This window comes from Hippopotamus amphibius, chromosome 2, assembly GCF_030028045.1.
Source record: "Hippopotamus amphibius kiboko isolate mHipAmp2 chromosome 2, mHipAmp2.hap2, whole genome shotgun sequence".
Classification (NCBI taxonomy): Eukaryota; Metazoa; Chordata; class Mammalia; order Artiodactyla; family Hippopotamidae; genus Hippopotamus; species Hippopotamus amphibius.
Window position 1 is genome coordinate 113,721,680 of NC_080187.1, and position 12,346 is coordinate 113,734,025.

Consider the following 12,346-nt stretch of genomic DNA (forward strand, 5'->3'; position numbering starts at 1 on the left):
CCCCCGGCCGCAAAGCGCATGCGCACTGCGCCCGCCGACTGCACCGGCCGCGCCCCCCGGCCCCGGCCCGACGGGCCGAACTGCGCAGGCGCCATAGTCGGTGGGCGGGGCCTGGCGGGCGGAGGGCGGGGCTTGGAGCCAGGACTTGGCTTGAGGCTGCTCACCTGGCGGCGGGGCGGGGCGGGACTGAGTGGGGCAGGGCCCGGAGATGGGGCGGGGCCTGGTGGCGGGGCAGGGCGGGGCCTGGCACCACTCACCTGGCGGCCGAATTGAGCCTAGCGGGGCCTGGCGCCGGAGTGGGGCATGGCGGCGGGGAGGGCCCAGGCGCGGCTCTCACCTGGAGGCGGGGCTTGGCCGCGCGGCCTGGCCGGGCCCCAGCTGCGCTCTGAGAGAGGCGGTGTTCAGGGCCCGGAGCCCCGAGAGGGGGGCGGCGCGGTCGCACCGGAAGTCTGGCATCCTTAGAAGTTTCATTTTCGCGCGGTGGGAGGGCTCTCACCGAATGCCTGGCCCTCCTTGTCCTTGAATTTAAGCAGCAAGTCGACCTGCGACGCGCACGTCACCCCTTCGGATGAAGCCGGATACACTGACAAGGCCACCCGCTGGCCGAGCCGCGGCCGCGGAGACACAGCGCCCAGCGCCGACCAGCTTCCTGCTCGGGCCCCTCCGCCGCACTGCGCCACCGCGGCCGGGACCCGGGCCGCACCCGCTCACCTGCCCTACCTGGCGGGGGAGGGTGAGCTCTGCAGCGCTTGACCCCGCACGCCTCCATGCCCATGCCCGGCCCCCACCACAAACTGGAGAACTCTCTCGGCTCTCCGCGGAAGCCAGGAGCCAGGCATTCTCATGGTCACTCGTGAACTTGTTTGACTGATGTTTCACCCAAGATGCCCTTTGAGTGTCAGGTTCATTGTTGGCATGAGGTGGGGGAGATAAAGGAAGCGTCCTGAACAGTTTTGACTACTGGAGGCTGAACCCCGGGTCTGAACTCCTACCCCCCGCCCCAGCCTGGAGCTCTGCCCCCTCCAGCCCCCTGCCTGCGGCTCTCCTCTCCCCTCATCCTTACTTCCCCCCCCCCCCCCCGACTCCTGCCCAGCCCTCTTCCCTCCCCCAGTCCCCCACCAGCCTGGTGTCCTCCAGCGAGCCACTGGGCAGACGTGGTTCCTCGAGTGCGAAAGCGCAGCCACTTGGTAATAAACCGCCTTCCCGAATGTTGTCAGGTCAAATGACAGACGTGTTATTGGAAAGCACTCTGTGTACTCTAACCTGCAGCACAATTGTCAGTTCGCAAGCTCTTTGGGATTTTACTGGCACCTTTTTCTTCCAAATAAGATTGATACGTGCTTGTTGAAACAATTAAAATGCTCATCTCAAATGACACAGTTGGCAAGAGCTGCAAGTTCACAGGCCAACTAGAGGGCCAGTTTAGATACAGATATACAAAAGTGTGTCACCGTACTTACCAGTTAGGAAGTGTCGGGAAATTGTTACTTTCCTTTGTGTTTAATGTCTATGATGCAGACAGTAGTGGAGCATTTCAGAGACAGAGATGGGAAGGAAGCAGGTACAAAGGAGTCAGTTAGTTGGAACACTTTAGTGGCATCCCCTTGATTTCTCAACCTCGCTACTGTTGACGTTTGGGGTCAGATAACTTTTTTAAGGGAGATCTTTGGCAGCATCCCTGGCCTCTACCTGCTGGATGCCAGAAGCACACCCCTTCCTCCAACATGAAATCCAGAAAATGTTTCTAGACAAAGCCAAAAATGTTGTCCTACCCCCCTCCCACACCTGAGAACCCCCGTTTTAAATTTTGCCTCTAGTGATGATCACTGGGAGCTATCAAGAATGCACAGGCCAGGGAGGTCAGCCAGCCCTATGTCAGAAAGGGCCACTCTCCAGAGAAGGTGACTACCAGTCTTTCTGCTAAAAATATCTCAACCACCCTCAGAAGCCTTGCTCACTAGCATGCTGAATGTCAAAAATGAGGTTTTACATCACCCATGTATTTCTGCCAAAAAGGTTTAAAATGAAACTAGTTACAGGGGGAGAAATAAGACAAATCCAGATTGAGAGACATTTTGCAAAACAGCTCCACCAGACTCTTCAAAAAATCAACGTCAAGAAAAACACAGAAAAAGCTGGGAATCGGTTCAAACATAAGAGACCACAACCAAATCCATTGCATGACCATTGATCCTACACTAGGTTGAAGGAAAGAAGCTATGAAAGAGATTTGGGAGGTAATTGGAGAACTTGATGGAAAATATATTAAAGAGGGTATATTGAGTCTGTTAAATGTTTCACTGTGATAATGGCTGTGTTTGAGAATATCCTTGTTCTTAGGAGTTGTGTGATGAATTATTTTGTCAAGAGTAGTGGTGGCTACAATGTTCTTTCAAATAGCTCAGAAACAGTTGTATTTTATGTACAGATAAAGCAAACGTAGCAAAAGGTTAACTATTGGTAGATCTAAATGATGGGTATATGTGTTTTAATTCTGCAATTTTTTCAACTTTTCTGGAAAACTGAAGTTTTTCAAAATAACAAGTTAGAAAAGTGGAATACAAATTATTTTGTGAATTTCTAGGATGCTAAATAAGCTACATTGCTTCAACTTCCCAGGCAGCCTCTGTTCTCTTCCAACTTGCTAACTAAGCTTTTCCAGAAACAATGTTTTTACAGTTGTTCAACCACACCGAACTTCTGGAGGTTAGGTCAGAAGGACATACATATATTTTTTCATCCTGCAGGAACTATATTGCTGGCAAGTATAAACTGGCATGTTAAAAGTTTCAACTTATACAAGGGGTATGTCTCTTTTAATGCTGGGTCACAGGGATCCCACTTGGGGAGAAGGGAATTTCTGCCCTAGTGATGAACCCACAGTGAACCTTGGTATATTCACCCCAGTGACATTGATGTGATCATAGGAAGCCTTTTAAAATTAGCTATATTTATTACAGAATTATTCAGTTATTCAACACAGCAAAAAGTATTCAGTATTCAGTATGTACCCCACACACAGGGATGATTCTTTGTATTAACTTAACCTCTAGGTGAGTGAGCCTTATAGGCCACCAGTTACCTTGTAAGTAAGGATGCTCCCCCACCCCCACCCCACCCCCAGTGTTTGCCTGGGTCAACCCCCAACTGGGTGATAGCCTGCTACCCCCAGCAGTGGAGATAAAGGTCATTGAACTGGGAGCACTCAGTGCTCTTAAAGTCTAATGTGATAGCCCTCATTATGATTGTGGCTCATGCTGGTTCCCCTGCTCCCACTTGTAGCCATAGGTTATGGCTGTGCTGGTTAGGCAGCCTTAATATGTGAATTCTGAGAAGACGGTGGCCTCAGTAGGACAGAACCAGCTCTTCTCTGCTGGCTCTGGGGCCAGATTTCTGACTAGAGCCACACTGATGCACATATTCTACAGGGAGAACATGAGGTCCAGGGCTGTCATCCAGGGCACAGGTGACCAGAACCTGCCCGGATGGCCAGCAGTGAGGCCAAAAAAAGAGGAAGAGGTAAGGAATGCTCAGGAAAGGGCAGGGTCAGCTCTGCCTGAAACCTCTCCAGGTATTTATCCTACTCGGGGCTACCAGAGGCTGGAATGGGTGACAATGGATTCTCCAAGCCTCTTATCATCCTGTCACATCATGTCTTCTTATGAACTTCTGGAGTGCACACCTTTGTTTCTATTCTCTGCTGTATCTCCACTGCCTGGACTAGAGCCTTCTGAGAGAATTGTTTCATTAAAGACTCGACAGAAGACCAGTTGTGTTTTGTAGACAGCTTCCCAACTTCAATGTAGAAGTTATTCTTCCAGAAAAAGTAACCAGTTAGGGGAGAAAAACCAGGTTTGCCAGAGGTGCTGTTGCAAGCTCTGCAGGAGCCACACACAGACCTAAATTCAACATCCTGGCTTCTGTCCCCTTCCCCCCACCCCCCACCCCCATGTCCTCTCTAAGGTCCACCTTGTTGGAGAGGGGAAAATGTCCCCCTCTGCCTCTCTTGAGTTCTTGTGGGTGGGCTAATAACAGAATTGACACACGACAGATTAACAAGAGAAAAAGAAACAAATTTTAATTCATGCGCATGTAGGTCTCATATAAATGGGATCTACGCAGTGGCCAAAGCAGGCAGATTATATACTTTTTAGACAAAGAAAAAATAATTTTGTGAGGAATTGACAGAACAAACTTAGGTTTTGGGTACTCAATTAGTGAAAAATCTAAACAGAATTAGGGCTTGGGGTAGTAAATTTAAAAAGTAACAGGGTTTGGACTTCCTAGGTGGTGCAGTGGTTAAGAATTCACCTGCCAATGCAGGGAATATGGGTCTGATCCCTGCTCCAGGAAGATGCCACGTGCCACAGAGTAACTAAGCCTGTGAGCCTGCACTCTAGAGCCCATGAGCCACAACTATTGAGCCCATGTGCCATAACTGCTGAAGCCTGCATGCCTAGAGCCTGTGCTCTGCAACAAGAGAAGCCACACTGCAATGAGGAGCTCACATACCACGATGAAGAGTAGCCCCTGCTCACTTCAACTAGAGAAAGCCCATGTGCTGCAACAAAGACCCAACGCAGCCAATAAATAAATAAATAAATTTATTATTAGTTTTTAAGGTAACAGGGTTTGTTTATACAGGTTTCTCAGCCTGATTTCCTTGTCTCTGGTGATAAGGATCTCTCTTTACCTCCTGATACAAGAAAGGTACCTTTCACATGGGAGATTTATTTCCTGTTTTTTCAGGGAGACAGAGGGAAAGGTCAGTGTGTCGCTCTTGCATTGCCCATTTCTTAACTTTAATTCAAAATAATCAATGTGCCATTGTGGTGTATTTGGAGGCAGCCTGCCCTGGGCCCCAACAACCTCAACCAGGAGAATATGAGTCCCTTCCTTTCCCATTCTGAATGGAGAGGTCTGGCCACCTTGCTCCCCAGGATGCCTCGGACCACGTGGACCCCACGCTAAAACATCTTTCTATTGGAGGGGGGGAGTCGGATTGTTGCAATCCTCTTTCTTTGGAAGTCTGGCAGCAGTGGGACCAGAAGAACCAAAAAGGACCACTTTCATCTCAAGAATTCTGTCTCTCAGAACGTACTCTCTCTCCATGATCATTTTTGGCTTAACTTGCTCCTGGAACTTCAGGAAAATCATAAATTAGAGCTCCATGCCCCTTCCAGGCTTCTCTCAAACAACTGAAATTATCACTGTCACAGCACTGCTGAATGAGAAAGAGCCTTTCTACTCCCTGGCTCAACAGATATCAAGTGGACCCTATTGAGCACAAGGTACTGCACTTGCCTCTGGAGGGGACACTACATCTGCATACACAAGAATGCTTACACTTCATAAAGGGAACATCACATGGTGCTAAGGAAATATTTACTGAATGAATGACTCCAAGAAAGAAACAGCAGGAGCAAAGTTCAGTCATCTGGTCAACTATGCAGCTTCCTCCCCTGGCTCCCACCTTTCTCCAGGTCATTCTGTATCCCACAGGCAAATATATGTTTTTAAATGTCACCTCCTCAGAGAAGCCTCTTCTCACCACCTGCACAAGTAGATTGCTCTCTATTCTCTTTTACTGACATCTTTGTTTATTTTTCTTTGTAGCACTAATTCTCTTTTGTAATTACATATAGCACTGACTTGTTTAGTCACCACCCACCCCATCATAAAGTCCACAAGCCTGAGACAAGCTTGTTTTCCTTATCAATATACCTCCTAGAGGACAGTAAGGGTTCAACAACTATTTATTATAAATCAATACATGACTTGTGTGAATATTGGATTATGTGGATTTCTTAGAACATAGGATTTGTGAAGGGCCTCATGTGCCAGGATATTCAGGAATTTAAACTCTTCTTACCTACTCACAGGGTTATATCAAGGTTCAACAGAAATCTTATACAGACCTATGCACATATGAGGGAGTTTCACCATCCAGTAGGAAACAATTGAAGATGTTCAGTCAGGTTTATGGGGTGACTTTTCAAAATCAATCTGGTGCTATCGAGAAGAGAATTTAGAGGTGGGAATTATGAAATTCTACATGGTCTCCTATGACCATGTAGAAGGCTACTGTAATAACTTTGGGGGACAGGATTTGAACTGGATGCAGTGCTTATGAAAAGAATAATATAATAGCAACTTTTTTTTGGAAAGGAAAGTGTAATATGTATGTACAACCAATAAACCTGATGCAGAAGAGGGGACTGGGACCGACCAGAAGTGGGTGTGAAGACACTGGGAAAGGGGCAGCGAGAAAGTGAAGGGGAATGAAGAAGAAGTGGGGGGTTCACCATGCAAACTGCCACTCTTCCCAGCCCCTCCTGGGGAGAAGGATGTGCCCATGTCTCCCCAGCCTGCCCTCCACTATTTTGCTCTGGTCCCAGAGATAAGATAGTCCCCTGACTAGGCCCCCTTGCCTGACCCACTCAAATTTAGTCCATATTCAGGTCTTCAGGAGGGAGGGTAGAATTCCTCCAAGAACCTGAGGCCCAAAACTGGGGCTCCCTCAACATCTGGCCCGTTGTGTTCTCTGCTACCCTTTCTAGGTTCCCTGGGTCCCTAGGACAGATTGGGTACCTCCTCTTTGGCTAAGGGAACATCGCCCAAATATTACTCTCTCTGTAGGGATGGTCCTTGGTCCCTAGGGAGGGGGGAAGATTCTCAACACAAGATGCCTGTACGCAGGAGATAACTGAGCCAATGATTGGTGCCTTTATTCTGAGGCTGAACAGCGATGGACTCCAGCCCTTATAACTGCTCCGTCCTCCATCTAGGGGGAGGTAGCAGAAGGAAACACTCAGCTGCCCACCCTCTTCCCTTCCACCCTAACCCAGGGCTCATTGTCATCCCTCTCTAGAATCACCCTCCCCTCTTCAAAGCTCTTTTCCCCACCAAAAGCTCCTAATGGCCAGGCAAGGCTAAACCCCCACTTCTGCAAGAGATGGAGCTTATATTGCAGGAATAAAAACTGGGGAGGCTCCATCTCTTTCCTCCCCATGACCATTCATTGGGAAGCTGTGTATGCTTGGCAGCGGGGGATAAAGGTACTTGGAAGACCCTGCGGATCACCTCCCACCCAGAGCTCTTCTCACCAGCACAGTCTTCAAAGCGCAGTGGGAAAGGCCCGCGGGGTGGACAAAGACAAAGGACCCGTCTTGAAGAGAGTTGTGGAGAGTGGCAAAGGGGCCCCTAGCCCAGTGGTGCCCCAAGGGGTGGGGAAGGCAGAGGATTGGCAGCAGGCCCCAGAGCCTGAGCTGGGGGTCGGCCTCGGAGATGGGGTCTGGATGAAGGGCAGGCCTGGGATTGGGCAGTTGTCGATGCAGATCACCTCCCCAGTTTGGGGTTCCTTCCGATGCAGCCTGTCTGACACTAATGCCCCCACCATTTCCTTCTCCTTCTTCACCAGCACTGGAGGGCCATTGGTGACGGCTGTGATGAAGGACCCTGCAGGCATCCTGCTGTAATTGGTGCCTGCATATGGGCTGACCAGCCAGTTGAGGATGCTGTGCTCGGACCTCCGAAGGTGCAATGGGGGTATTCGGGGCAGCGTGGTGGCAGGCGGGTCACTTCTGCCTTCATGTCTCTTGGTAACTCCTCCAGCTGGTTCAGAAGCAGCACTGTGGGCTCTGCAGCCCTTACCCTTGTGCAGGGCCACGTTGGCTGGCTTGTTCCTGGCCAATGACTCCTTGGAGAGGTGCTGGTCGCTCTTGGGCAGGCACTTAGCCTTGGCGAAGTGGGCATGGAGGGCCCTGGCGGGGTGCGCCAGCTCCTGTGATAGGTTCAGGTAGGCCACCCACTGCAGCTGTTCCTCAATCACCAGTGCCTGCTCCAGGAGCTTGAATCTCTAGGCCAGGAACTTATTTTTCAACTCCAGAGCGTTCCCCTTATTGGCTTCAGTTTTAAATGGCTCACTGATAATGGCAAACTGAGCATCGTCCACGATGTCCTGCCTCCTTGCGTAGCCATAGAGAACCACCTCAGCCAGAAGCCAATAGTCATGTCTTCATTGCCAGATCTTATTGAGAAAACAGCTGCCCGTTCCTCATTCTGCCACAGTGTGTGAAGCTCTGTGAAGCCACCGTCTGCAATATTGAACATGAACCTCGGCTTCTCTGCCTTCTCCTTGAGTCACCTGTTGGACCATGGCTCCTCTCAAGGGGGCCCAGGTGGAAGTTCCCGGTCCCCTTTTACATCTTCTCTTTGCCCAAATGCCCTGTCTCCCCCACCCCTTCGGCCTCTCCCTGTGTCCCTGTCCATCCATTGGCTTCTCCTCCCCCCTCCCTCCTGGTGTCAACTCCGTGGGTGACTTCTCTCTGTCCCCCTTGGTACCTAGGTTCAGGCTCCATCTCTCCAGGTACCCCTGGCCCCTCATTCTCTAGAGGAAACTTCCTTGGTTACAGCTGCTCCCCAAGTGATGGGGCTGGGATGGGGGTATCAGCCTCTGTCTCCATCTTCTCTCTAGTTTTGCTCCTCTTCTCTGGCTTCTTTTCCTGGTTTCTGCTTCATCCTTCTCCAGAGGTGTCCTTATGCCATCTCCTTTCTCACTGGGAGCTGGAGTAGCAGATTTTGAGGTGCAAGGACTGTTTGCAGCAGAAGCCTCAGGAGTGGTGGGAGACCTTTTGATAGGTGAGGAGTCCCTGGAGGCGCACTTGGAGTCAGCACTGGGGTCAGGCATCGACTCCGGCATAGACCAGCACCCATTGATGTGCTCAAACTCCTGTACCTTCTTCTTGATGAGAGACATGACTCAATGCAAGTCAACACTTGCTGTAGACTTAGTCCCTCCCAAGGGACCCCCTGAGCAAAGGTTTCAGAGTCATCTGCCCTGGGCTCACAGCGATGGCACATGAACAAAGACACATAAGCCTTTGAACTCTTTTTCAGTCTTGCCTTTGAGGTCCTGCAGCAGCCACTGGGTGGTGAAGGTGTCCTGCAGTGGCAGGCCCCAGCGCGTCACAGCATTGAGCAAGGCCAGCACCTCAATGTTGCCCTCAACTCGAGCCAGCAGTGGAGGCATTGGCTTGTGCTTTTCCTTCTGGAGCTGCCTCTTTGACTGTTTACGCCCTTCCGGACACTCATCAAGGCCTTCATCCTCCTTCTCTGATCCCACTGAGGATTCTGACTGGTTACCTTGGTCCTCCTGCTCAGCATCATTGTAGTTAACCTGCTTGTGGATCCGCTTGCCTTTGCTGCGGTTCTGGGTGAGGTCTTCCTGGCGCTGCTCACAGTGGCGTCTCAGCTGCTTCTCCCCATGATCAGGATCCACCTTCTCCTCCTGCTTGATGATCTATTGTTCGATTTCCTCAATCTTGTCTTCTTCCCTCACCACGTACTGGGCCACCTTGAAGGAGCTGAAATACTCACTCATGTTCTGCACATCCGTGTCCTCAGTTGCTTCCTGGTTCTGGTCCAAGAGCCGAGCGATGGCCTCATTGTCATAGTGAATCACACTGCCGTCCTCCTCCTTGTTCTTCCCCTCATGTTCATCCTCAAACAGCTCCTTGGTGCCAAATTTGAGGATGTCATCCAGCTCCTGCTTGGACATGGAGCCTGCCTTGGAGCCCAGCCTGGGCCACACCACCCAATATGTCAGCCTCATCTTTCTCTTTGCCACCTGTGTGATTCAATCTTCCACCGTTGAGAGAGTCACAAACCTGTGAATCATCACTTTGTTGGCCTGGCCTATCCGATGAGCACGGCTGAAGGTCTGGATATTGTTATAGGGGTTGCAGTCTGAATAGAAGATGATGACAGTGTCAGCAGTGGCCAGAGTGATGTCCAGGCCCCCAGCCCGTGTGGACAGGAGGAAGCAGGATTGTTGGGCCCAAAGAGCATTGAAGCGATAGATGGCCTCCTGCCTCAGGGCACCAGTGATGCCACTGCTGATGCGTTCATACTTGTAGCCTTCATAGTCTAAGAAGTCCATTACCAAGTGGAAGATTTCCAGCTGAAGCTCCTTGGCCCAGCAGCCGTGCCAGTAGTACTTGACAAGGAACTCTCGCTCTGATCTGCCTTGAACAGGATGTGGGGGTGGGGCATCTGCACTCCTGTCTGCCTGTTGTGAGGCTGGCACTGCCATGGGTGGCTCCCCCAACCCCCAGTGCAGGATCCTTTTTTTGTTTGTTTTTTCAGTATTTCTTTTATTTATTTACTTGGTTTCACTGGGTCTTAGTTGCGGCAGGCGGGCTCATTAGTTGCGGCTTGCCAGCTCCTTAGTTGTGGCTTGCCGGCTCCTTAGTTTTGGCATGCGTGTGGGATCTAGTTCCCCAACCAGGGATCAAATGCAGGCCCCCTGAATTGGGAGCATGGAATCTTAACCACTGTGCTACCAGGGAAGTCCCCAGTGAAGGCTCTTTTGCACGTGGCCGTTCAGCACGGGATATGTGAGTTGGGAACACAGCCATTCGCCATTGGGGATGTCAGGTGGGGGTGTGGTTCAGACAGTGAATGAGGTAGGAGGAAATGCAGGCATCACAGCACAGGAGCCCCCCACCATCCTTGCACCTGGGCAGTACTCCACGTAGTCGTCTTCTTCCTCCTTCTCCCCTTTCTCCTCCCCCTCCTATTCACAGTCATACTCCTCCTCCTTGGCCTCCCACTCTACCCCCTCCTTCTTACCGTGGAGGCAGTTCTATGTGCCCTCAGGAGCCAGGGTCAAGCTCAGGATCAAGGCAGACGAGGTGGTAGGCAGGAGGGCAGGTGTCACACAGAATAATTTCCCCACCTGCTGGCACACCTCACTGTAACCCTGGTGATCCCTCTCATAGCCATCAACCTCCTCCTCCCCTGCTACCTTCTTCTTCCTTCCTGGCTGACCTGTCTTTAGTTTCCTGGTGCAGACATGGCCATCAGGGAGGCCTGAGGCACTGTGGATGCTGCCACTGTCCAAGTCTGACTCCTCAGCCTCTGGTTCAGGGCCCTCACTCTGCAAAACATACAAGCCTCCCTTTTTCCTCTTGCCATCCAGCAGCCCTAGTTTGATTTTTCAGTGGTGCCATCTTCTTTCCCCAAAGCTTCTTGAGCCCATCAGGCAGTTAGGGGCTCTTACTCCACCTCTTAAGGCCTGGACTTTTGCCCTCCTTGGTTTTGGCTCTTCGGTTGGGTGGGGCTGGATATCAGCAGCAGCGGGTGGTGGAAGGGCTGGGGGAGGGGGGCTGGTCTGGAAGGTGCTGTGGGAGTGGCTAATGAGACAGCAGCTGACACCTGCCCAGCTACAGCTGCAGCCACTGCTGCTCCCACAGCAGCTGCCGACCCCTTGAAGGGGTGGTTGGCGCTGAACTCTCTCCACTTGGCTCCAAGGATGGTCATTATCTTAGATATTGGGATCTTAGGATTCTTCTTACCTATCAGGGGCCTCATGAACTGGCTAAAGGCTTTGTGGTTGGTGAGTGCGTGGTAATCCTCCTCGGAGGACACATGCTCCACATCCTCCAGGCCCCAGATCAGCAGCAGAGTTTCCAGCAATGACTTCTCTTCCACCTGCTTTTGCCCCCCATCTCCCTCCCCTTCCTCCCCAACCCCCGCCACCATCTGCCTGCCTCCCCGACCACTACCACCACTACCACCTCCTCCCCTCCTCCCCCTTCCCCTCCTCCTCCTCCTACTCCAATAAAATAATAACTTTGAATCAGCAAGCAAACTACTCAATGATAGAGGGGAGTTATTATTTTATTGAGGAGGGGATGATGGTGGCATTAGGGTTAGGTTGAGAAGGAGGAAGTCCTCATGACTTAAAGAAACATCCTGAAAATTTCTGATTAAATGATATGATGATACATGTCATCCCTAGGATGCATGAACATGAACTGGAAGATAGCTGCTCTTGGATATATTCCTGGAAGTGGGATTGCTGAATAAAGAATATGAATATTAATAGGAATATGAATAGATACCACACTCATACAATGATATGAAAATTTTAAATCTTTGCCAGTGCAGTAGGTGAAAAAAACCATATCCCATGACAGTTTTTATTTGCATTTATTTCACTTTAAGAGAGGTTGGTCTCTTTTCATATATTTAAAAGTCATTTGAGGGACTTCCTAGGTGGCACAGTGGTTAAGAATCTGCCTGCCAATGCAGGGGACATGGGTCTGATCCCTGCTCCAGGAAGATCCCACATGCCATGGAGCAACTAAGCCCATATGCCACAACTACTGAGCCTGTGCTCTAGAGCCTGTGAGCTACAACTATTGAGCCCATGTGCTGCAACTACTGAAGCCCACGTGCCTAGAGCCCATGCTCTGTAACAAGAGAAGCCACGGCAATGAGAAGCTTGTGCATCACAACAAAGAGTAGCCCCCACTTGCCACAACTAGAGAAAGCCCATGTG

The 12,346-nt window shown here is 50.8% G+C and overlaps 1 pseudogene; it reads right to left on the reverse strand.

Annotated features, from left to right (window-relative positions):
• Positions 1-7,117: 7,117 nt before the first annotated feature.
• Positions 7,118-11,544, reverse strand: LOC130844415 (chromodomain-helicase-DNA-binding protein 3-like; annotated as a pseudogene).
• Between the last annotated feature and the right edge of the window lie 802 nt (positions 11,545-12,346).